Source organism: Macaca thibetana, chromosome 12 (assembly GCF_024542745.1).
Source record: "Macaca thibetana thibetana isolate TM-01 chromosome 12, ASM2454274v1, whole genome shotgun sequence".
Taxonomy (NCBI): Eukaryota; Metazoa; Chordata; class Mammalia; order Primates; family Cercopithecidae; genus Macaca; species Macaca thibetana.
The window spans coordinates 89,122,394-89,139,211 of record NC_065589.1 but is presented as its reverse complement, the minus strand read 5'-3'; the positions used below and the strand labels follow the sequence as shown (position 1 = coordinate 89,139,211).

Here is a 16,818-nt window from a genome sequence, read left to right as displayed (position 1 = left end):
TTAGCTTTCTATAGACAGAAATGGAGAGACAGAGAGAGAGAGAGAGAGAGAGAAATGAGGAAGGTTCCCAGTTTCCCCCCATAGTGTAGGATACGTATATCACAAAAAGGTATTGTGGAAAACTGAGGAAAAAAATAATTATATGGTAAAACCTAGTCTTTTATAGTATGAAAGGATAGGGGATTCTGAACTGAGGAAAAAACAAAAACAAAAACAAATTAACAATGAGGCACTCTTTAAAGCTGTGAATATCCGGTTTCTGTTGACAGTTTGTGATTACAGTCTCTCTTGGTCACCTCATTTTACCATTTTCTGGGTGATCTTGATTTAAGGACAGTAACTTGTGGGCAGTTAGAGCTCTTTTGTCCTGTTATTTCATGTGGTTGATGAATCTGGGGTCCATTAAGTTACATATTAAAGTTGAAGTTCTTGGCAATTATTTAGGACCTTTTAGCATATTAACTTCCTCTTCATTCTAAAATAAGATAAATATAGAGATTCAAGTTAGGAGGAGACAGTAAAACACAATTAAGTGTTAAAGACACAAGTTTAATTTTGTGGTGCCGGGAATCACATAAATGTAGTTTAAAAATTCTTATATCTGATTACTAGAAGTATGACAGAAGACAGTTACATAGCCTGCATGGAACTTAGTTACCTCATCTTTAAAATGGAGATAATAGTCATAGTAGCTAACAAGAATACAACCCAGGTCTCTTACTGGGCAAGAAGGTCTCTTTTAAGTGCTTTACATAATATTAACTCATTTAATTCTCATAGCACTATGAGCTAGATATTCTCATCCACCTTATAATTGTAATGACATGAGGGTTGAGGTGACAATACATATAATGTACTGATTGTTGTGCTTGGCACTTAGCAGGTGCTCAATAAGTGTGAGCTGTTTTTTGTGTATCTCCTCTTCAATGGTCTTCTCTTGGTATCTAGTGTGACAGGTGCCTAGTAAATCTGGCCTGCTTAACCGATTTTTGAAATAAAATCTCAGACCTGGAAGAGTTATTGTAAGGAGTTACTGCAAAATTGGGCCCCGAGTGCCAATAAATAAATAGGAGTTAAAGATAGGACTGAAGCCAAGTGAAGTAGAAACAGTAAAACTGTGTTAGTGAAATGCTGAGAAATCTTATTTAAGAGAGAAGGGAAGGTAAATGCGTGAAGGCAAAGGTGCATTCATTTCATGATAAATATTATAATATTATACACATTATACACAATGCTAAACAATGACAAACCACTTTGCAAAAAAAGTGTATCTAGCTGAGAACAAGGATGGTAAGCATTTTCTATTCGGGAATTTCCAATATCTCTGTTGAGTTTTGTTAGGTGTTCTGCGTTAAGTGACAGCCATCTTGCATTTCCCCCTTAGTTATTTGATCTGCTTTGACTATGTTGTTTTTCTTGTGGAAGAGCCTTAGAGAAATTGAAAGATCAATGCTTTTTGTGTGTGTTAAGTATGGAAAATAGAGAACATTTTAAAACATTGCCATCCCACCCTTCATTTCTGAATGAAAAAGATGAAACATTGTATACTTCTTATGCTTTAAAGACACAGATTTTATTTTCAGTCTATGATGTCTAGTTCTTAATTATTTTTATACATGCTTATTTGGAGATTTTCTACTTTTTTAATGTGGAAGAAAGCATAATTTGAAATAACAAATTGTAATTGATTTCCCATTTAGAAATATTTGAATTACGGTTCTCTTTTCTTATCAAGTAAGGAGAATATGTTTTGAGCACTGGTAGTTTGTCATTTCCTTCATAATAATTTGTGCAAATGATAATTATACATAAATTAATAAACTGCTGGTAGGAATCTAATGATGCATCATACTGTTTTTGATTTATTTCCAAATCATTTGCAGAATGTTGAAATGCACAAAGACTAATTTTTAAATGTAACCTACAACTTCCTCAGCTCCAAAAACATATTCAGTAAGATAAAATAGTTATTTTAAAAAATGCTGGTACAGGAATAAATTACATTATGTTTTGTGAGTTTATTATATGAGGACATTATAGGTTATTAAATAGTATTGTGTTTATCTGTGTTTAAAAACTGTTTCATATTGCAAGTAAATAAATTATTTTTAAAACTTATTATAACTTGTCCCATGTGATTCAAGCAATTTTCTAGTGCTGCCTAAAATAATGTTGGGTCCTCAGTTTGTATTTCCTTAGTGCTCCTGTTTTATTCCATCTTGAAGTTTTGTGTGCCACTTGAATACATTTTAAAAGTAATTAAAAACAAAATTTTGTTACAAGCTTCAATAACTGTGTAAGCAATTTCTACATAAAATATTTTTAGAGTCAAGTACTAACTCCTGCCAATTCTGGGGACCATGCATGAGGTTAAGCATTTTCAGCCAAGGTTACATGTAGCCACAGACAGACAATTGATTCATTTTCTTGTATTGTTGCATCTATCTGCCAATATATTACACCAATTATAATTATTTTATTTATAGAGTGATAGTCAATTGATAATTAATCCTGTAGTTTCACTTTCAGACCAGTCTTCATTTTATTCAACACCAAGCACCTTGGAAATTAGTAAGTCACAAAAGATATTTTCCATAGTTATAAAATATTTAGCAATATGATTAATTTTGCAATATATTTTTCATGAGCATGAAATCAAAGATATACTGTTTCCTAGCATAGGGCAGAGCTGATGCAAACTACCTGTGTGTGTGCTTTTCTCCAAAGCACTCCTGTGGAAAGTTGATTTTTCATTTTTGTAAGTTTCCTGGCAGTTTTTAAGTGTGGTCCTCCAAGATCTTGGCCTTGGATACCACTAAAGCTAAGTATAAATTACTGATCTTATTTTATAATTCAGATTCATTTTTGACTTTCAGTTACTTACTTCATTAACTCTGGAGTTTATTTTGACCTTATATTAGATCAAATTAAATTTTGCCAGATGGATTTTTTTAAAAAAACGCTCCTTATCCCAAACCTTAACGTTTAGTACAACTTTCTTGTTAGGTTCTACTAAGTAGTTTTGAGTTTTTAACCAACCTCAAAGCCTTCCTGACACCCTTTTATCCTTCCTCACCCCACACTAACACACTCTAAAACTCCCACATGTAGTGGGAGTTACTTTCTGTCTGTTTGCTTTTTATAAAATCTCATATGTATTTATTACTTGCCATGGAAAAATTTTATTACGTGATTTTAATCATGTTGTATTATATGCACTTGTCAATTTATTATAATTCACTAAATACCGATGCGCTTTTATTTGGCCAGAGGCTTACATCTCACAGTAACTGGGTGGTATATAAAATTGTGGGCCAATAAAATGCTGCTACAATTTGATATAGAAATGACCGTACTTCATTGGTGCATGAAAGGATTCCTGCTTAAGCAGTCAGTATACATAATCAATCAATAAATTGGGCCAGTGATTTTGAGATCTACGTAATTTAAGGCACTATGTAAATGCAAGATCAGGCACTTCCAATTTATTGATACATACTTACCAGTGGGTTTTCAGCAGTGGGTTCATGCTCATGGCATGCAATTATTGAATTGCAATTCTAAAACCCTGGGGGTTGACTAGCCAAAATTTAGTTTTGTCTGCACTTCTGCTCGCTTCCTGTGAAGCATCTGCCCTACTGAAGTCTCATACTATCAAGAGAATTGTTCCCTTATTCCTGCTTCTGTTATTTCTTTTCTTAATCAGGAATGAGTAACATCTGCAAAATAGAGCTACATGTTTTCATAAGGCTATTCTATCACGAAAGGGCCTCTTTGTCCCATAAACAAATGTAAAAATCATCTGTCTATATGAACAATGTTCCAAATGTATGAATCATGAATTACAAATGTATGAATTACATGTTGTTATTTTGTAGAATTTTTAGTTTTCCTGTTCTGTGTTTTTTAGTAAATGTGTTCATATTATGTTATTTGCGGCTGTGTTTTATGGGAAAATATGTGCCTCATTGATTCATTTACCACTGTGCAGGGGTTCAAGGTCAGGGAGTTCTGTTAGTATCGACAGTTCTGATCTCATGATATACTTGGCTGATTGCCATCAAACCAATCACTCAGGGGACTTAAGAATTCTGATCTCATACACCATGTACTTGGTCTGAGGGATAAAATTCACACTGCATCCCAACTTAAAACTTTTTCACGTGTTGCTTCCTCAATCCAGATTCACACCTTCTATTTAGTAGAAATTGTATGAGTTCCTGCCTTTTAGCTGACACCTATATCTGGGTCTTCCTCTCTAAGGCTAAATGCTCTTGTTAGAATGGCACAAAAACAACAGCAACAAAAACAGAAGAGAAAACAAAAGGAAAGGAAAGGAGCTTGTATCCCCAGATTCATGCTGTGCGGTGGCTGGTTTGTTTCTTCTTTCTTCAGCGCATCACTCCTGTGACATGCTGTGCCTCAGACTGCTTGAGTCGACCTTGCCGTTTAGAGCTGTCAAACCTGAATAGAGCAGAGCTTTTCTTTACCCTTCCAGTAGGTCTCAGGAGTGAGATCTGGTCACTGGCATTTATTCTCTGACCCTTAACTGTGGTTCCCCTTGAAATAGAGCTAATCAAGGTGTTGTTCCACTTATTGATTGATGCTCATGAAGTATTCATTGTTGGTACATATAATTTTGCCTGTTCCTATACTTGAACACATTCTTTCTTCTACGTAAACTAGGTGTATATCTACATCTATTTGCTGTTTGTGGATTAGAAAATCCAGGAAGGCAGTCTAACAGGATTCTTTTTGTGCTGTACCTAGCAAAATGCTCTACACAATTAAGTCCTTACTACATGCATTTAACTACATGCATTTAATTAGATTGCATATGCACAGATAGGTCCCTTGGGCCTTCCAGAGCAGTAGAGGCTACTTTGCGAAATGATGCAGGCTAAAAAGGATTTAGGTCAGTCAAATTTTTATCTGGCTTTCCCAGTAGGATAGTTGAAACTGCCTTTTCACTTGCTATAAGAATGTCTTCCATGTGACTTTTTTTTTTTCTTCTCAAATTCCGTTGTTAGCTAGTAAGGGATTGTGCACTTTATATGCTCGTTGTCAAACTCATTTGGTATTTGAAATCACAACACCTTTATGATTTTCACCCAAGTGGCTTCAGAGTTCTGCCACTTCTGTCATTTATAAGAATTTGCCTGGAACTTGTTTCCTTTGATGGACACGTAAGTCACAGGGTTTAAGATTGAAAAGGATCTCACGGGCTGATCCTATCACTCCTGCCAGCCCTCAGTCAAGGTTGTGCTTAATCTAAACCCAAGATTAACATGTTTCTCTAAAATAAAACTACGCCTCATCATGTGGTTTGTTAAATACTCTACATTGTCAATAGAAGGATCTCTCTGAATGAGCATGTAACTCCTGGGTGTTAAAAACCTTCAAAAGCTCTACAAGTTAAATTTCAAATTCTTTAGCATATCATTAAGGTCCTTCCTAGAGATCTATTTCAAATGACCTTTTTGGCCTTGCATCTCATTTTTTACCCCCTCTTAATCTATTTTCAGGATTCACTGAATTGTTTCTCTGTTACCTGGACTTATCATAGAAGTCCATGATTGTTTCTTTGCTCACATTGCTTTGCAGCCTTGAATTACCTAGCTGCTCATTTCAGAGATCAGCTCACATGAGCAAATCCTTTTTAAAGGATTTCTCCAAATCCCCAAGGCAAATTTATTCTATTTTCTCTGTTCCCATAGAACCTTCTTCCTATTTCAACCTGTTATCATAGTGGTGCCCTCACATGTCTACCATTTTAGATGATAAGCTTTTTCACAATGGAGACATCATGTTTCTCATTGTTCCTCTGAGACCTACCAAAGTCCATAATATAACCATTCATTCAATAAATGTCTTGAAAAATTGTTAAATATTGATGCAGTAGGATGAAAGGCTATGAATTTAATGATGCTCTATTGAATGAATCTTTGTGACATGCCTTGTATCTTTTTCTGGAATATAATGAGGATATAAAAATATTAACATAATCTCTTACAATGATAATCACTACAAATTTATCAAAATCATGGGTCCAAGAGTACGCTAAAAAAAAAATTTCTTCCATCCCATATTTATTGCACACTTCTAGTTGGATCTTTGTTTTAAAGGCCCCAGACTTAAAGTTAGGTTTAAAGATGTCCAAAAATGTCTTCACTTAAAACACAAAAAGACAAAATTAATATTTAAGTAATTTTTAATTTCTAGAAATTTATTTTTACAGTGTAGTGTAAACTCTCCCGGTACTGTTAAAGCTGTTTCTTATAATTTTAAAAATAATTTTTCACATTATTAAAAATAAACATTTCTTTTTATGAAATATAAATTTCTTTGTCTGGGTCAGTTTTAATGTATCCTAATTTTCCAACTGTTAATTCTTTCCGTTTCTGTCCTCTGTCTTCATTTTAAATATGATTTGACATGTGAACCCTAATATTTAGTAATATATGCTAGCCAAATACTTATTAAACCCATGACAAAAAATTTTTCTTTAATCTTATGTGCAAATTTTTAGATAATATGTATCATTTAGGAATTGTGCTCAGTGTGTATCCAGAGTGGCCTAAAGAAATTGGTACTTTATTTTTCCCTCACAAAATATGAAGTCTTGACGTTGGTAGTCTACTAAGATGACCTTTGTAATGTTACCAGAGATCTTGGATTCTTGCATTCATTCTAGGATTCTTGCACTCAAAAGAGCTGTCAGAGTTCCAATCATTGTAACTACATTTTGAACAGGCAAAGGTCAAAAAGCATAAATGTGCCAACAGCAGCTAAGAAAGGAGAGATTAGACACGGACAAGGCACCTTTCAGGTTCAACCACATTTGTCAAAAAATCATGTTTTCTTAACTTTTGGAAAATTGATTTTGTTTCTTACTTAGCTGCAACTTTGTACTATTTTCCAGCTCTTTTAATGTTGAAGTTCTGCCTAGTTTATAGCTGTGTAATTGGTTCTTACTTATGCACTTTGTTGCTTTTGTTCACTTTCAGCTTTTAAACTAGTATTTTTTTGGATTATAACATATGTATTTTTTGTCGAAGATTTGAAAATTAGAAAAAGCACTAAAAATATGACAATTACTTACATTTTTACACCATTTAGACATAATAACGTTAACATTTCACTGTATAGCGAGTTGTTATACCCAATTTATATACATATATAGGCACATATTTACATATATGTAAATTATGTAATTATTTACAAAACAACTTTATTCTCCATATTATTTTAGAAATTATTGATACTGTTTTAAAGATTAGATTTCTGCATATAAGTAAATATTATTTGGGACATTATTTTTATGACTATATGGCATTTCATCATATGGACAAGCCATAATTTACTTAGTTGATCCCTAATTGTTGCTTTTATGGATTTAAAATTATACCAATATAAATGACACTGATTAAGTACTTTGAACATGAAATTTTGCCTGTATATCTAATTATGTCTTAGAATAACTTGATGGAAGTAGAATGGGTCAAAAAGTAAGGATATGCAAAGGAAAAGGCCACATTTCTTCAGAAACTAGGAAATAATGAAGCAAAGGGTATAAAATATGCCACGCTTTAATGTCTGTTTACTGGGAATGGAGTACAGTGAATAAAGCACAGATGTTCCATTTTTCATCCCAAAAGGGGGAAGAACCAATATTTTCTCCTGTTTCTTCAGGTAGAGAGGGGCCAGTGGTGAAGGAGCTGTCATTGAACACTCTTCACGTAGGCTGTTGACCGCTTGGAACAATCATTTGGCTACTTCTTTTAACAATCAGTGAAAAAAAGTGAAATAAAACAAAGGGAACAAAGAATTGACAGAGAAGCCACTTGAATCTCTGGAGACCCCACTTGAGAACCCACACGTCTCTGGCATCTCCCCAGTTGGATGAATAAAAAAGAGGAATGGATGATACAGTGTTCAGTTAGGAAATGCAACAACATGGCATCTAACCATGATGTAGAGACTGCATATAGAATTATGCAGGGATAGAAATTGGCTGATGGACTACAGAGAGGTTATGTTTAAATATTGGTTGTGTATAAATCAGGGGATCTTGATTTGTGATGTCTATGATCGAAAATATCATGAGGGCATTATCAAGTAGTATTTACAATAAGAAAATGTGCAAGGGAGTTAGTGGTCTTGAAGGTCAAATTAGAGAGAGAGATGGGGGTGACAGGGAGAGAGAAGAAGAGGGAGGATGTACTAGAGATGACTTTAGAAGTTATAGATTAATCAGTTTGCTTTGATATGTATGAAAATAATAAGACAAAGTGATGATTGATTTCCATACACTTCAAAGAGCGGAAAAAATGGGGTAACAGCCAACATGTTTGAGAGAAGTAAATCACTCAGAGTTAATGTAATCTTCTCTGACACAATAACAGAACTTAAATATGAGAGGACAAAAAGTTCATGTATCTTTACTTCGGTAAGGTTTAGTTTTTGTCTGACATGATGTTCTGATCAACCAGCAAAGAATATATAGTCTTGTATAAAGGGAGGCATAGCCTGTTACTTGTCGCTGAATCAGTGACCTGGTAGGGCAAACAAAGCAAGACTCTAAAAGTGTTTGTTGGAGACTTATACTGAATGATATTTGTAATAATCTCTATAATTTAATAATACAAAATATGGAATCTGCAGACTAGGAAAATTGCTAAATCTGTGTGAATTTGCAGGAATCTAAAGTGAATATGGTAATTAAAAAAGAGGGACTAAAATAAGTTGGTCATCTATGAGAACCATTGATTAAAATGGCATTAAATTACCATTAATGATTAAAATACCATTAAAAATGGTAATATCTAGTGTTGCTGAGGCGTTTTGAAATATTGTTGCTGTAAAATAGAGATGAGACCTGGAATAGTTGTTTGTGTTGTTCAGGGGGATCTGTAGTGTTTCCTGCCTTAATTATATCCCTTAACCTGGAATGGCCATTTTTTTTCTATGTTCTGAGTTTCAAGATTATAACACATCTTCCTCTATTCGTGGGCATTTTTCTTTTATTAGTTCAACAAAACGAATAATTATTTTACTAAAGTTGCTTTGTTTCCATGCCTTTCCATATAAACAATTTTTTCATTTCGGTATTACCTTTTTGTGTAATCTTTTAGAAGACATTTTAAAAGGTAATTAAACTTCATATGTAGAATACCTAGAGTGCATACAACTCAAATGAACACATGACAATATGCAGAACTAGGGTCAAATTGGGGTATCAGCAGGCAACAAACACTTTGTCATGACTGCAACTATATTTCACAGTAATTGTAAAATATAAACTGATTTGGGAGTTGGTCAAATAGGAAAGTTGGGTCTATCAGTTTAATAAAATACGGTTTAACAAGTTTTAACAGTCTCATGCTACTTGACCCAGAAATCCCAGTTCTCAGCATTTTATCCTAAGGAAACAATCATGCTGTGACAGAAGATACATGCCCAAGGACCTTCACAGTGTCTTCTTTTTGTCACAAATATTTGATGATAATTTATCAGAAAATAAATAAATGATTTCATGCCATAGCAATAGGATATTAATCAGTGAAGTGATCTTGCAGTGTGATGAAAAAATGATGATATTGTCACACAGAGAAATTCACAATTAATTAAGTAAAAAGAGAATATAATCGTAAAATAGTTTATATAATTCTTTAAATAATAGTCTTCAAGTAAGAGCAGGATAGTTATTTCTGGAATTAAGGATGATTTTATATTTTAATATTTTTTTCCTAAATTAAAAAAACTTGCAACCTTTGATTTAGAAAACTAATTGTATAAGAAAAAACCATTTACACTGGTAATCTTTAAAGACTGATAACCTTTTGTCTTTTTTCTTTAAGTCCTGACTACTTTCACTTATTTTTTGATTATCGTTTCATTATTTAACTTTATATTGCTTAATTTGCTGACTATAATATAATGTTGTTTGTGTGGTTTATTTTAAAACTCTAAAGTAGATTTTACATTTTTTCTCATTCTCCTGTATTTTATATATTTAATGGGTATATATCAGTATATAAGTTATGAATAAATATCTTTCATTTAATCTAAATATATATTAAATATATATAAAGATGTAAATTGTATATACATAAACACTATATGATATATAGTATGTAAGCTATCACTCTGGATTTCTTACTATACTAATTATACAAAAACATTGATGATTTTGAATTTTTTTAACCTTTAAATATTTTTCTGATTTATTTATTTAGTTATTAGTTATTTATTTTTAACTCTTATTTTAGCTTCAAGTGTATATGTGCAGATTTGTTATATAGGCTAATTTTGTGTCACAGGGGTTTGGTGTACAGATTATTTTGTCACCAGGTAATAAGCATAGTACCCAATAGGTAGTTTTTTGATCCTCACCTTCTTCCCACCTTTCAGCCTCAAGTAGGGCCCAGTTTCTGTTGTTCCCTTCTGAAAAAGACTTCCTTGATGTATGTTTGACTATTATTCTGGGATTCCCAAATATAAATGTCTAGATTAAAATAAAACATTTTATTTTTATTTATTTTTACCTTGTTGCATAATTTTAAATTTTGACATAGTTTCAAATGTACAGAAAATGTACAAGAATTGTATTTAAGAATACCTTTTGTCCAGATTCAACAGTTGTTTACAATTTTGCCTCGTTTGCTTCATTTCTGTGTGTGTTTTCTCTATATATTCCTGTGTGTGCATGCACACACCACACACACACACCACATTTTTTTCTGAATCATTTGAGAATAAGTTACAGACATCATGCTTCCTTAGCTGAAGTGTTTAAGGGTACATTTCCTAAGAATAAGGACATTGTCTTCTATAACAAGAGTATAATTTTTAAAGATATTCACATTAATTTTGTATCCTGAGACTTTGCTGAAGTTGCTTATCAGCTTAAGGAGATTTTGGGCTGAGACAATGGGGTTTTCTAAATATACAATCATGTCATCTGCAAACAGGGACAGTTTGACTTCTTCTTTTCCTAACTGAATACCCTTGATTTCTTTCTCTTGCCTAATTGCCCTAGCCAGAACTTCCAACACTATGTTGAATAGGAGTGGTGAGAGAGGGCATCCCTGTCTTGTGCCAGTTTTCAAAGGGAATTTTTCCAGTTTTTGCCCATTCAGTATGATATTGGCTGTGGGTTTGTCATAAATAGCTCTTATTATTTTGAGGTACGTTCCATCAATACCGAATTTATTGAGCGTTTTTAGCATGAAGGGCTGTTGAATTTTGTCAAAAGCCTTTTCTGCATCTATTGAGATAATCATGTGGTTCTTGTCTTTGGTTCTGTTTATATGCTGGATTATGTTTATTGATTTGCGAATGTTGAACCAGCCTTGCATCCCAGGGATGAAGCCCACTTGATCATGGTGGATAAGCTTTTTGATGTGTTGCTGAATCCGGTTTGGCAGTATTTTATTGAGGATTTTTGCATCGATGTTCATCAGGGATATTGGTCTAAAATTCTCTTTTTTTGTTGTGTCTCTGCCAGGCTTTGGTATCAGGATGATCCTTTGTAGGGACATGGATGCAGCTGGAAACCATCATTCTTAGCAAACTATCACAAGAACAGAAAACCAAACACCGCATGTTCTCACTCATAGGTGGGAACTGAACAATGAGATCACTTGGACTCAGGAAGGGGAACATCACACACAGGGGCCTATCATGGGGAGGGGGGAGGGGGGAGGGATTGCATTGGGAGTTATACCTGATGTAAATGATGAGTTGATGGGTGCAGCACACCAACATGGCACAAGTATACATATGTAACAAACCTGCACGTTATGCACATGTACCCTACAACTTAAAGTACAATAATAATAAATAAATTTAAAAAAAAAAAAAAGATATTCAATATTGACACAATAGTAGTTGTATTGTGTAACTCACAGTATGTGTCTAGGATTCCAGGTGTATTTTTTGGTCTTATCTTTAAAAGTCCTTTTATCTGGAACATCTCCTTAGTCTAATTACTTGGACATTTGAAGAGTTCAGATCAGATACGGAATGCAGTATTCTCAATTTGGCTTTACTGAATGTTTCCTAACGGTTAATTCTGGTTTTGCATTTTTGACAGGCATACCACAAAAGTGATGTTGTGTTCTTCTCAAGTGCATCATACTTGGAGACATGTTGTATTTGTCTGATAATTGATGATATTGTCTTTGATCAATTTGTTAAGGTGGTCTCTGCCAAGTTTCTCCACAGCTAGTTACTATTTTCTCCATTGGAATTAATAAGAAATTTGTGGGAAGATACTTTTTGACTGGAAATACCTGTTTATCATCACACTTTTATGCACTGGTGCTGATCCACTAATGTTTTCTTTACTGAATCAGGTACCTAAAATATTATGGTGGTTTTCTAACTCCATCAGTCTGTCTGTACTTTTTAGGTGACATTATACTCGAAGAAAGAGTTTTCCCTTCTTAATTTCATACTTTATTATATTTTCTGTAATAAATTTTAATCCATTACAATAATTATTTATTTTTATTTCCCAATTGTCTCCGATTAAACCAGTAACAGCCTCTTAAAGCTAGGACCTTTGTCCTTTTGACATATCCCCATCATTTTATAAATGCCTTACTTGCTTTTCTTCCAAAAAAAAATGTCACTTCAAAATTTATGCATTTTTGTCTTTTCTCTGTGTCCATATTCTAATATGCCAGAATAAGTTTTCAGAATTTTCATAGTTTGAGTGGATTTTCTGTGAATGATTTTCATGTCACTCTTAGGAATTCTGGTTTCCTTTACCTTCTTTCTCACAGTTTTTCTGGACCCCATATATCTCTGTATATAGGGGCAGCTTAAAGATAGCTGCATTAGAATTGGTGTCTAATTTTCTATTTACGTATAATCTGACATGTTTATTATTCTCCAGCTTCCAGTTGTGCTGAAGGATTTGGATTCGTGTGTTTTAATTTGTTTTGGTTAAGTGTATGTATTTTTTACGACATGTGAACAGTTTGAGATTTAGGTGGCTCTTACTACCTGAGTTCCTCAGAATGCCAGTCCATATTTTTATGCATTCTGCAAAATGTATTGATATTTGAAGACAATGCAATATGCCATTATTTAAGCAAAATTTGTGGATTGCATAGCTTTACCTTTAGCTGTTAGTGTTCTGTTAATCCAGTTTATCCAACTAAATTGAAGTGTTTAATGTATCATAATTATTTTATTACCTAGTATACCTATCAATCCAGGAAATAACTCACTGGAAGACATACACGTCCATGGTAAATGTAAAATTATTCTTTGAGGTCACTCATTCTTTCACTTGATGATGTACTAATCAATTATGTTTGTAATAATTTCCCTTAGCTATGACAATTATCAAATATATATTTAAAAATAAAATATATTCAAACCCACAAAATTTTAAAACATGTATATAGATTAAAATAAGATAACTAATCAATAGCACCTGGTTATAGGAATCCAGTGAAATGTAGTATTTTAAGTGGTTATTTCAATTGACAAAATACGTTTTTTTGAGACTAATAAAGGTAAATCCTTCCTCCAGTTTCACAGCAAAAACAAAAAAAGAAAGAAAAAAAAAGATGGCAATTCTTAATAAAGGAGAGCTTGGATCTGGTACAAAACACTCCAGTATTTAAAATTGTCAGAGTGAAAGATGGTTTGTAAAAGTGGGAAGTAGATGAATATGAAAACTCGTGCTATCTAAGAGGGGCAACCATTTTTCTGTTCCATGCCTGAGTCCAGCCTTATAAAAATTTTCACTTTTTCAAAAAAGCTAGATATGAGGATTTTTTTTATGAGAAATCTTCTGCTTTTGAATATTGTGTAATATTTTAAAAACCATGGTGTGGGACAAACGAAATGTATCAGTAAGCCAGATTTGGTTTTCACACCCCCAGTTTTCAATCTCTGCTCTGGATGCAACCTAGAAATTAGCAGATATTGTAGTAAGAAGAAACCCAGGTCAGAAAAGCTGGTTTTGAGCCCAGGCTTACCTCCTATTGGCTGTGTCAGATTGAGCAAGTCATGTAATTAGAGTTCATCTCAGTATTCTTGTCTATGAGGATGAATATGCTAAAGTATGAAGAAATATAGAGATTTGCTAATTGTTATAACTTTATAGTTCTACTGAATTATATGTGAAGAAGAATATATATATCTTTTATTATGTTTTAAGTTTTAAACTTAGAAAATACAAAATTTCTTGGACATTTCTTGATTTACTTTTTCCATTTAACTATAAACTTGCTAATTATATCCAGTTTTCTCTGTTTGAGAGGTTCTGTGTAAAACACTAGTAAAATCATTTATTCATGGGCCAGGTAGAGACCTGTGCATTCCCAGTGTCTTTAACATACTAGAGGAAGATAAATTAGATTTTCTATTCAAAATGCTTATTCTGAATGTTGAATTGTTGATTTGGTTACAGTTGGTTTTGGTGAACACAAAAGCACAACTTCTGTATTATTAAACTGCTAGTTCTGCTTAGTACCATCAAGACGCAGATCTCTCTGAGCAGAAATTCTGTTTGTTGCTGAGAACTAATATTCCTTTAAAGATGTTTGGTACTTAAGGGAATTTTTATTTGTATTGTTTATAGTGTGAGCTGTCTGAAAGAACACACTGTGTTTTTAAAGGGATATATATATATTTATATATATATATATATGTATTTTTTTTTTTTGAGATGGAGTCTCATTCTGTCTCCCAGACTGGGGTGCAGTGGCATGATCTCAGCTCACTGCAACTTCCGCCTCCTGGGTTCAAGCGATGGTCCTGCCTTAGCCTCCTGAGTAGCTGGGGCTACAGGCACTCACTACCATGCCTGGCTAATTTTTATATTTTTATTAAAGACAGGGTTTCACCATGTTGGCCAGGCTGATAATTTTCATTAGGTTGTATTTTATTATATTTCTTTGAACAGTTCTTTTATAACACTGTATTTACTCAGTAGCATAAAACCCATTTAAGTTGAAATATTTTGAGATTCAAAATCAATATGCTCTTTCAAAACCCTACTCTAAAACGAACAAATTAATTAATAATGCTTGATTAAATCACTTTCTCCTTATAATCACATTGATATTCTGAAACACAGAGAATGGATCTGTTTGTGTATTTTTGTGAGGTATGCAGGTCGCATGCCTGCATTTTTCTCAGTGCATGGTTTTCAATTAGAATTGAAATGCAATTACAAAGTGAATTGGTGCAACTCTCTGGATAAATCAAGCAAAATTCTTTTCTAACTCAGTGATCCTCATATATCAGATAATAGTACCTTTTAAAAACTTGAAATATTTGAATAATCACCTCAACTCTCCAAGTATATTTGAACATCTCATATTTTTGAATTACTTTTATGCCGTTCTGCCAACTGTGTTTCTTGCATATAATTATGAAGCTAGTATGCAGACTTCTCTTACCTCTTTCTTCAAAGTGTCCTCCTTAATTGATGTTTTGGAATATTTGCATGTAGTTGGGAATATTTCTGTTCATCAGCCCATTATACTTTGCTAGATGTATAGTCTACATTTTGCAAAACCTATTTTAGTATGTTACAGTGTATTGTGTTTAAGTGTGTGTTGGTCTGTGTTAGTTTTTCTGTGACCTTGACAAATTGTTTACTCTTTTGGATGTTTTTCTTCCTCCACAGATGCATTTTTGTAGAAGCATTTTGAGGATGTATGTTTGCAAATCATTTTGAAATTGCCAAGTGCAACATACAGTAAGTAATATTTTTATTGTTCTACTCAATTGCAGTCATGCTCGATTAATTTGGCAGTCATAAAAGAACCCATTTCCATTTACAGTCTTTGATATTTTTTGTCAGCGTTGTTAAAGATCAGATGGTTGTATGTGTGCAGCATTATCTCTGGGGTCTTTATTCTGTTCCATTGTTCTGTGTGTCTCTTTTTGTATCAGTGCCTTGCTGTTTTGGTTACTACAACCCTGTGGTATAGTTTGAAGACAGGTAATGTGATACCTCTAGTTTTTTCTTTATGCTTAGGATTGCCTTGTCTATTTTGGCTCTTTTTTGGTTTATGAATTATAAAATAGTTTTTCCTAATTATATGAATGATATCATTTGTAGTTTGATAGCAATAGTATTGAATCTGTAAATTGCTTTGGACATTGTGGCCATTTTATCAACCTCGATTCATCCTGTCCATGAGCATGGGATGTTTTTCTATTTGTGTCATGTCTAACTTCTTTGACCAGTGTTTTGTATAGAACTTTCTCCTCCTTGGTTAGCTGTATTCCTAGGTATTTTATTCTTTTGGGGGCTATTGTGAGTGGCATTGTGTTCTTGTTTGGCTGTCAGGCTGGAAATTGTTGTAGAGAAATATGCCTCTGCCCTGATGAAGTGCTCTGGCCAACACTACTCATCAGAGTAAATGAGTATTTTATGACTGAATTCAAATTAAAAAAATAACAATTGCCTTATATTAAGTGTCAGTAGAACCAATCAGCAACCCAAAATGAGTTGCCTTGAACAAAATGCTATTTGATTAGAGAAAACTTAAAAATATATAACAACTCCTCCCCTAATGGCAGAGACAATATCTTACTCTTCTATTATACTTTTCAGAATTAGCAGTGGCTGACCACACCCTTTTCTTGTGGTCCTTTTTAGTTGCTTTCTGCAGTGAAGAAAAGATTGGAATGAAAGGTTGAGCTTGACTTACCATTCTTTTCCCTCCTTATTATCTTCAGATGTGTAATATTCATAGTACTATCCTTTACATCACACTGGCCACATTCATGCTTTCCCGTTTGGACTCTGGTGATCTTCAAATTCATTCATGTTAGCCA

At 33.4% G+C, this 16,818-nt stretch overlaps 1 protein-coding gene across 6 annotated transcripts in view; it reads left to right on the top strand.

The window, feature by feature from the left end:
* Positions 1-16,818, top strand: part of GALNT13 (polypeptide N-acetylgalactosaminyltransferase 13) — a 612,881-nt gene that overhangs the window by 13,371 nt on the left and 582,692 nt on the right. For 5 of the 6 annotated variants that reach the window (XM_050752066.1, XM_050752064.1, XM_050752067.1 and 2 more), the window contains exon 2: positions 15,659-15,730. The gene's annotated coding sequence lies outside the window, so the exon portion shown is untranslated. Of the gene's footprint in view, positions 1-11,869; positions 12,360-15,658; positions 15,731-16,818 lie in introns of those variants that run through there. The other variant, XM_050752063.1, reaches the window with a different exon arrangement.